At 42.5% G+C, this 9,865-nt stretch overlaps 1 non-coding gene across 1 annotated transcript; it reads right to left on the bottom strand.

Moving 5' to 3' along the window:
* Window positions 1-943: 943 nt before the first annotated feature.
* Window positions 944-1,015, bottom strand: TRNAC-GCA (transfer RNA cysteine (anticodon GCA)). Its single transcript has one exon. It is a non-coding gene; the product is annotated as a tRNA-Cys (tRNA).
* Window positions 1,016-9,865: the final 8,850 nt, after the last annotated feature.

Below are 9,865 nucleotides of genomic sequence, written 5' to 3'. Positions count from 1 at the left end.
ATTCTTGCTTGGAGAATTCCAGGGACAGAGTAGCCTGGCAGGCTATAGTCCATGGGGTTGCAAGGAGTCAGATGCAACTGAGTGACTTTCACTTTCAGTCATCATCTTACCATATTTTTTTTCAAATTTAGCACAAATTTAGCACAATTAAAAATTTTTTTAATTAAATTTTTAAAAATTTTATATTGGAGTATAGCTGATTTATTATGTTGTGTTAGTTTGAGGTGAACAGCAAAGTGATCCAGTTATCTATATATACATATATAGATAATATATGTATATATATGTAATAGATATATATATACATATATCTATTCTTTTTCAGATTCTTTCCCCATTTAGGTTATTACAGACTACAATAATAAGGTCATTGTGGATTACCTATTTTATATATAGCAGTGTGTACATGTTCATCTCAAACTCATAACTTATCCCTCTGCCTTACCTTTCCCTTTTAGTAACCATAAGTTTGTTTTCTGTGAGTCTGTTTCTGTTTTGTAAATATGTTCATTTGTACTAGCTTTTTAAATCATTCATACAAGCAATATCATATGATATTTGTCTTTCCCTGTTTGGCTTCCTTCACTTAGTGTGATCATCTCTAGGTCCATCCACGTTGCCACAAATGGCATTATTTCATTCCTTTTAATGACTGAGTAATATTCCACTGTATATATGTACCACATCTTCTCTATCCATTCATGTGTTGATGGACTACCCCATGTCTTAAGCCAGAATTTCTATCTTGCTGCATGAAGACAGTGCCTCCTCAGCTTTCTCCTTGTGAGATTCTGTGTATCTGTCATGAAAGTGAAAGTGAAGTCGCTCAGTTGTGTCCAACTCTTTGCAACCCCGTGAACTATAGCCCACCAGGCTCCTCCGTCCGTGGGATTCTCCAGGCAAGAATACTGGAGTTGGTTGCCATTTCCTTCTCCAGGGGATCTTCCCAACCCAGGGATCAAACCTGGGTCTCCTGCATTGCAAGCAGACGCTTTAACCACTGAGCTACCAGGGAATGTCATTGATAGGTTGTATTTCCAAGGCTTGGGTTCTCCATGTGTAGGTTCAGTTTTTCTATTGGTGATGGTGGTGGTAGATGGTATTCGTGGGGGTAAGAGGGGGCAGGGGTTGAAGAGATGAAGAATCTAAGAGCTTGGAGTCAGGCTCTGAAGGCTAATTCCAAATTAGAGGCCTGTTGTCTTCAACTCAGAAATGAAAAGAGCTGCAGTCATTCCTTTCTCGTGGGCTAGAAATCCTATTCTGCCTGTTGGGCACCACGAAAGGAAGGGTTAGTTTCTTTTCATCTGGCTTTGCTGGCTCTTAGTTGTGGCATGTAGGATCCTCAGTTGCAGCATGCAGGCTCTTAGTTGAAGCATATGGGATCTAGTTTCCTGACCAGGGATGGAACCCAGGCCCTCTGCATTGGGAGCTCAGAGTCTTAACCGTTGGACCACCAGGTAAGTCCCAAGAAAGGGTTAATTTCTACTGCATCTGGCCAAAGATCCTCAAGGTATCAGAAAACTAAAATAGATAAAATTTAGCCCTAGCGTAGAATAAAGGGCTCTTGATTCCTACTCTGATGATAATAATAACCACTATTATAGATATAAATAACATTTAAGCACCATCTGTGTAAATCACCTTATTTCACTTACTTTCCCCTGTTGGTCTCTGCTTTCCAGCACTGCAAGTGAACCTGTAGAGAAGAGAGGCAGCCAGGCTAGCAGTGTGTTACTAAGTTTATCTGATTACTATGTACAGAATAGTCAAAGTATAGGTCAGATCCCTGAAGGATGAATTTACAGAGAATGAATTTAGTATATATCAAACCTGGATTGCAACTATGCGACCTGTTATAGCCTCAGTCTCCATTTTAAGTTCATTAAGAAGAAAAATAAATTTATTTAAATGCAAAGTTCATCCACATTTAGGACATAAGTATGAGAATAATTTTCTGCCTGATACAGTTCAGTATGCTGGCTCCTGACTCATCAAAAAGTGGCTGAGGCCTACGTGAATATTTACATTTAATCAGACTAAGGCGTCCCCCACCATATTTTTGCTGGAGAAAGAGAAGTTAGGAGAAGCCCGTCTAATTTGTATATGCAAATCTGGCCAATATAATATGTATTCCTTGTTCATTATCACTTCTGTACAATCAGAAGCCAATTTTTCTTTCCAAAGAAGCCCCACAGCTGAGCTTTCAGCTTTTGCCAGGCCTCTCTTGAAAACTATTGTCAGATGAAGGAAAAATTACTTTCCATGCATAATTGAGCTTACCTAGGAGTGAAAAGTCTCTGCAGGGTAAATTGGAAAGTTGTGTGTGTGTGTGTGTGTGTGTGTGTGTGTGTGTGTGTGTGCATGACTGTGTGTGTGTGTGTGTGCACGCGCGCATGTGTGTGATGAGTAGCAAACTCAAACTGATAAAATTTAATGAAAGGGATGACTTAATGTCCACATCTGGCCTGAGAACATTAATTGCAATAATCAGAGAATATTTGAAATGGGGATCAAGAGACAGTTTTTTTTCACCACTTTCAGGCCTCCTGCCCCTTCGAAGCTGTGTCCTGTGGGTTCACAGGGTGAAACAGGGAAAGACAGACTGTGATTTGGCTCATTGCCTATTAGGGTGGGCTTCCCGGGTGGCTCAGTGGTAAAGAATCCACATGCCAATGCAAGATACATGGGTTCAATTCCTGGGTCTGGGAAGATCCCCCAGAGAAGGAAATGGCAACCCATTACAGCATTCTTTGGAGAATCCCATGGACAGAGGAGCTTGGTGGACTACAGTCCTTGGAATCGCAGAGTCTGACAAGACTTAATGATTAAACAACACAGCTATTAGTGCAGTTTATAGGTTTTTAAGATGTCTCCTGGCATCACAAGGGCAAACAGTGCAATGTCTCCTGCTCAGTGGAGAGAACTGTGATCAGTGTCCAGAGATCAAAATCCCATCATTGAAACTAAATGAAGCAAAATGAGACGTAAAATGTACAATTCTTGTTAAAATTCACATAGAAATACAAAAATGCAAGAAACCTAAAATAGCCCCCCCCCCTAAAATCACTGAAGAGCTCACGCTTTTCAACTTTAGAACTTACTACAAAGCTACGATAATCAACAGTGTGATATTAATATAGGGATAAGCATACAAATCAATGGAATATAATTGAGGATCCAGGAAAAAAAACCCTCACATTTATGGTCAATTGACATTTGCCACGGGTACTAAAACAAATAAGAGAAAGAATATGTAGTCTTTTCAACAAACAATGCTGGAACATCTGTATATCTACATGCAAAAGAATGGAGTTGGACAGCTTCCTCAAAGCATGTACAAAAATTAACTTGAAAGAAATCAAAGACCTAAATATAAGAGCTAAAATGATAAAACTTTTAGGAAAAAACACAGGAGTAAATCTTCAGTTCTTGGATTAGGAAATGGTTTCTTAGATATGAAACCAAAAGCAAATGTGACAAAAGAAAAATAGATCCTTGGACTTTACCAAAATTAAAAACGTTTTGTGTTTCAGAGGATACTATGAAGAAAGTTAAAAGAAAGAAAGAAAAAAAGTTAAAAGACAACCCATGAGATGGAAGAAAACATTTGAAAGTTAAATATCTGAAAAGGGACTGGTACTCAGATCTCTTACAACTCAATAACAAAACTTCAAAAAAAAAAAACAGTTAAAATGGCAAAGGATCTGGAATAGACATTTCTCTAAATAACATACAAATTGCCAATAAGCACATAAAAAGATGCTCAACTGACATTAATTATTAGGGAATGCAAATCAAAACCACCATGAGATTCCTTGTCATAACCATTATGTATTCTGGTCAGAATGCTGTTTCCATTTTTGGGATTAATTTATATTTTCCTTATGACTTAAAATATGGTCTGTTTTCATAAATAATCTAATGTAGTTGAAAATAAGGAATATTTTGTATTATAATGGTACAGGGTTGGACATATAAGCTATCAGATCAGATCAGTCGCTCAGTCGTGTCCGACTCTTTGCGACCCCATGAATTGCAGCACGCCAGGCCTCCCTGTCCATCACCAACTCCCAGAGTTCACTCAGACTCATGTCCATCGAGTCGGTGATGCCATCCAGCCATCTCATCCTCTGTCGTCCCCTTCTCCTCCTGCCCCCAATCCCTCCCAGCATCAGAGTCTTTTCCAATGAATCAACTCTTCGCATGAGGTGGCCAAAGTACTGGAGTTTCAGCTTTAGCATCATTCCTTCCAAAGAACACCCAGAGCTGATCTCCTTTAGAATGGACTGGTTGGATCTCCTTGCAGTCTAAGGGACTCTCAAGAGTCTTCTCCAACACCACAGTTCAAAAGCATCAATTCTTCGGCACTCAGCCTTCTTCACAGTCCAACTCTCACATCCATACATGACCACAGGAAAAACCATAGCCTTGACTAGACAGACCTTTGTTGGCAAAGTAATGTCTCTGCTTTTGAATACGCTGTCTAGGTTGGTCATAACTTTCCTTCCAAGGAGTAAGCATCTTTTAATTTCATGGCTGCAGTCACCATCTGCAGTGATTTTGGAGCCCCCAAAAATAAAGTCTGACACTGTTTCCACTGTTTCCCCATCTATTTCCCATGAAGTGGTGGGACTGGATGCCGTGATCTTCGTTTTCTGAATGTTGAGCTTTAAGCCAACTTTTTCACTCTCCACTTTCGCTTTCATCAAGAGGCTTTTGATTTCCTCTTCACTTTCTGACATAAGGGTGGTGTCATCTGCATATCTGAGGTTATTGATATTTCTCCCGGCAATCTTGATTCCAGCTTGTGTTTTTTCCAGTCCAGTGTTTCTCATGATGTACTCTGCATAGAAGTTAAATAAGCAGGGTGACAATATACAGCCTTGACGAACTCCTTTTCCTATTTGGAACCAGTCTGTTGTTCCATGTCCAGTTCTAACTGTTGCTTCCTGACCTGCATACAAATTTCTCAAGAGGCAGGTCAGGTGGTCTGGTATTCCCATCTCTTTCAGAATTTTCCACAGTTTATTGAGATCCAAGATACACTTTATTGACTCTTCATTTAAGTTTTCTTTATTCTTTCTAGATATTTTCTCCTTAATCTGTCTAGGTCAAAGGGAGGTATTTTGAATTCTTATTATTAATGTGGATTTGTCTAGTTTTCCTTTTATCTTCTATAGTTTCTGCTTTATTAAAATTTCTGCTATTTTCTTTCGTACATAGAAGTTTATGCACAATTTCATTATACATTGTGGCTTTTAGCATTATAAAGTATCCTTCTTTGTCTTTTTTAATGCTTTTAATCTTGAATTATAGATTATTTGACACCAAGATCATAATACCTGCTTTCCTTTTATTTTTATCTTACTTTTTTTTTTTTACCCTTTTACCTTTCTGAATTGGTTCTGTGTGTGTGTCCCTAAGGGACATTTTACAATGTCTGCATACATTTTTGGTTGCCACAACTTAGGAAGGGTTTCACAGGCAGCTAGTGGGTAGGGGTTAGTGATGCTGCTAAACAACTTACAATTAACAAAACAGTCCCCACCACAAAGAATTATCCAGCCCCAAATATCAATAATGGTGCTCTAAGGTTTGGTGTGTATGTGTGTTTCTGTATCTGTGTGCATGTGTGTGCAAGCAACTAGGGCCAAGAGTCTTGGCAGGCTGGGTTTTCAGGGCTTCGACATGAATAAGCAGGTAGTCCCAGGAACACTAGCTTTGCAGTTAGAGAGACGAACATATTAAAGAGGAAATACGAGCCTCTTGAGTCAACATGAAAAATTGTCCTATTCTTGGTGGAAATCAAAACACTCCAACTATGAAAACTACCACGGTGGGTCGTCAGGATTGTACAGCAAAACAAAACCCATATAATGGTCTGTCTGTTCCATCACCCATCTGCCTCTGAAACCAGGAATTCTTTTGTTTAAAGGGATGTCTAGACAATTACATAGGCAGTTATTTTTTCCCACTGTGCAGGACATTTTTGGTTTTAAAGTAATGATGTTTAATTACTCTCAAGGCACTATGCTAATCTCTAAGCAAGGTGTATTGAAAATTCGGCTGTTTATGCTCAGCAAACATGATTTGCAGGCATTCTCCGTGATGTTATTTCAGACAGAGGCTCATTAAATTCTCAGTGAATAACAGAAACATCAGCGTAACAGAACCATCTTTCTAACGCTTAATATACTTGGGGACGTAGTTTAATTAAAAATATGTTCATTCAACCTCGGATATCCATATTTAATTTTCCCTTTAAAAGTCTGGCCAGGACCCTGGATTTAGAAGTCATCTGTGGCAAGGATAATTATTGTATTAGCATTTGATCCTGAATGCCCATCGAGCCAAGGAAGAGGTCTCTAAATTCACTTACGTCTTTTGCACGGACATCTGAAGATGTAAGAACAGAGGGTATGAGTTGGAAAACAGGGTCTTCTATCAGACCCCACTGAGGTTTCCCACTTGTCAGCTTTTCCTTGGGGATTTGATGACCCTCTGTGGTTGGCTACTTTGTATCCTGTTTCTTCTGCCTGCATCACTGCTGCTGTGGATGTATAATAATCACTCTGTTTATCCACTGCTGCTGCCTTTCTTTATCATTCCATTCTCTTCCACCTCATGATAGAAATCCTCAAATCCAGAGAAGCAGGCTTCTAAACATAAGCCCAGGGGACTTCCCTGGTGGTCTAGTGGCTCCACACTTCCAATGCAGGGGGCCCAGGTTTGATCCCAGGTCAGGGCACTAGATCCCACATGCCACAGCTAAAGGCTTTGCATGCTGTAGCTAAGACCTGGGGCCACCAAACAAACAAATAAGTAAATAAATATTTAAAAAAATAAATTAAACCTAAGCACAGCCATCCAGCTCAAACTCAGATGGCCTGACTTTGCCAAGTGCATCTTGTGACTCGGCTTCATCTACCAGCCTGCCCAGGACTGCAGGGTAACCTTAATGAGAGAGTCTGGAGGAGTCTCATGCCAATTAGAGGCTCTGCCTTTTTCGGAATCAATCCTAGATCAGGAAAGCACTTCAAATGCACACTCCTTCAGGTCAACACAGCAACCTCTAGTAGGCCCTTACCTTGGCCACCAGCTTTCTAGCCCTTCAGTTATTTTTTAAAAGTAATTAATTAATTTGTTTATTTTGGCTGTGGTGGGTCTTCGTTGCTTTGCTTGGGCTTTCTCTAACTGCGGTGAGCAGAGGCTACTCTCTGGTTGTGGTATGAGGGCCACTCATTGCAGTGTCTTCTCTTGTTGCGGAGCACAGGCTCGGTAGTTTTGGTTCAAGGGCATAGTGGTGCTATGGCATGTGAGATCTTCCCAGACTAGGGATCAAACGCATGTCCCCTGCATTGGCACGTGGATTCTTAATCACTGGACCACCAGGGAAGTCCTAGCCCTTCAATTCTGGTAGATTGTTGTTTGGGTCCTTCAACCTTCCTGCTTTTTTTTTTTTTCCCCAGGCTAGGACTTGTCTCTCTAGCCTCCTGGTTCACCTTCCACTTCTTTTGTTGGCCCCAGGACCCCCTCTCTGTGTTTTCCTGGCAGGCATTCCACAGACTGCAAGAATACTTTCAATATGGTTCCAAACTACATTTTCAACAAGCTCTGTCTTCATCCTCTGCCTCCACCAGCCTTCTTACAGAATTCAGGATTCTCTGAATCTCCAGAAACATGTAACCCACATGAGAGCTGGAGCTCCAAGCAGCTCATGCTTAGTCTTTCCGTCATGTCTGACTCTTTCGACCCCATGGATTACAGACTGCCAGGCTTCTCTGTCCGTGGAATTCTCCATGGACAGAGATACTGGAAAATACTGGAGTGGGTTGCCATTTCCTTCTCCAGGGGATATCTTCCCGACCCAGGCATCTAACCCAATCTCCTGCATTGTCGAGTGGGATCTGTACCACTGAGCCACCTGGGAAACTCTTGTTAGCTTGCTGCTGCTGCTGCTGCTAAGTCACTTCAGTTGAGTCCGACTCTGTGAGACCCCATAGATGGCAGCCCACCAGGCTCCACCGTCCCTGGGATTCTCCAGGCAAGAACACTGGAGTGGGTTGCCATTTCCTTCTCCAATGCATGAAAGTGAAAATTGAAAGTGAAGTCGTTCAGTTGTGTCTGACTCTTAGTGACCCCATGGATTGCAGCCCACCAGGCTCCTCCATCCATGAGATTTTTCAGGCAAGAGTACTGGAGTGGGGTGCCATTGCCTTCTCCCTTCTTAGCTTAAGAAATAAATAAACAAGTCTACACAGTCCCAGAATACAGCACAAGCTGGGGCCCTTGGAGGTCTGGACTCTGGGGTTAGATTTGCTGTATGACCTTGAATACCTGGAGAAGGAAATGGCAACTCACTCCAGTCCATGGGGTCACAAGAGTCGGACATGACGGAACTACTGAGCATGAGCTGCTTGGAGCTCCAGCTCTCATGTGGGTTACACGTTTCTGGAGATTCAGAGAATCCTGAATTCTGTAGGAAGGTTGGTGGAGGCAGAGGATGGAGACAGAGCTTGTTGAAAATGTAGTTTGGAACCATATTGAAAGTATTCTTGCAGTCTGTGGAATGTCTGCCAGAAAAACAGAGAGTGGATCCTGGGGCTAACGAAAGAAGTGGGAGCTGAACCAAGAAGCAGTGAGAGACAAGTCCTAGACTGGGGCAAAAAAAAAGCAGGAATGTTGAAGGACCCAGGCAACAATCTACCAGAGTCTCCTGAACAGAATCCCCTGCAGAATGCCTGCAGAATCCCCTGAACAGAGGAGCCTGGTGGGCTACAGTCCATGGGGTCGCAGAGTCAGATATGACTGAGCCACTGAGCACACATCACCTTGAAAAAGTCAATTAGTTTCTCTGGGTCTTAAGAGCCCTTCTGGGGCCAACTTTTACTAATAACTGAATCTTTGTATCGGAGCTAATTATTCATCTATTTTTGCTGGTGGAACTGCCCATTTCGTCTCCCTGCGTACTGCTAGCCAAAACAAGGGGGAACTTGAACCTGGGAGTGTTGGGCCATGGCCTCCGCAGAGCTCTCCACTCCTCCTTTGCTCCTCTCCAGGGAGCAGGGCTGACCTGCCTGCTTGGCGAGGTTTGGGAACATGCCACTGCACAGGTGTGTCCTTGCTTGTCCTCCACAGCTCAATGTTAGAATCTTTCTATCACCTGCCTTCTGTCTTCCGCTCTGCCTCCCACACAGGAAAAGCAACCAGGGGCAGACTTCACCCGCACAGGGGCGCTGTGGAGCTGGACTTTCAGGGAGGTGCCTGAGGATATGATTCAGATATTCAGACGCTCTGCTTGCCATCGGACAGGGGCAAAGAGCACTTCGGCCTTGGGCCCAAGTCCCATTGTCCAATTTTACCCAACTGTGTTGTTGTTCAGTCACTAAGTTGAGTCCAACTCTTTAGGGCACTGCCTCTGGAAAAGCAGCTTTGCTCCCTGGGAACTTCAGCATCTCACACGGAGAAGGCAAGGGCTTTGCCTCCTTCTAGGTTGCTGGGCAGGAGTAAGACCCTTCATGGCATTTTTCTCTAGTCCTGGGGCCTCAAGTGTGCATGTGCTAGAGCCTTTACAATTAGTGTACTGCGGGGCATTGAGCCGTAGAGGGTAAATGTATTTTTGCTTGTTTTCCACCTTCATTCTCTTTCTTAGCTCTGGATAAGGGGCTAGTACCCCAGGAGAAATTAAACCCTGCTGAAACAAGGAAAAGCCTGATGGAAAGGAATGGTGATGTGTGTGTGTGTGTGTATGCACACACGCGTGTGTCTGTGCTGTGTGCTCAGTTGCCTCTGACTCTTTGTGACCCCATGGACTGTTGCATGCCAGGCTCCTCTGTCCATAAGATTCTCCAAGCAAGAATATTGG

The sequence above is a fragment of the Bos javanicus genome, chromosome 21 (assembly GCF_032452875.1).
Source record: "Bos javanicus breed banteng chromosome 21, ARS-OSU_banteng_1.0, whole genome shotgun sequence".
Classification (NCBI taxonomy): Eukaryota; Metazoa; Chordata; class Mammalia; order Artiodactyla; family Bovidae; genus Bos; species Bos javanicus.
The sequence above is the reverse complement of the archived record's forward strand: the minus strand, read 5'-3'. Positions and strand labels throughout refer to the sequence as shown.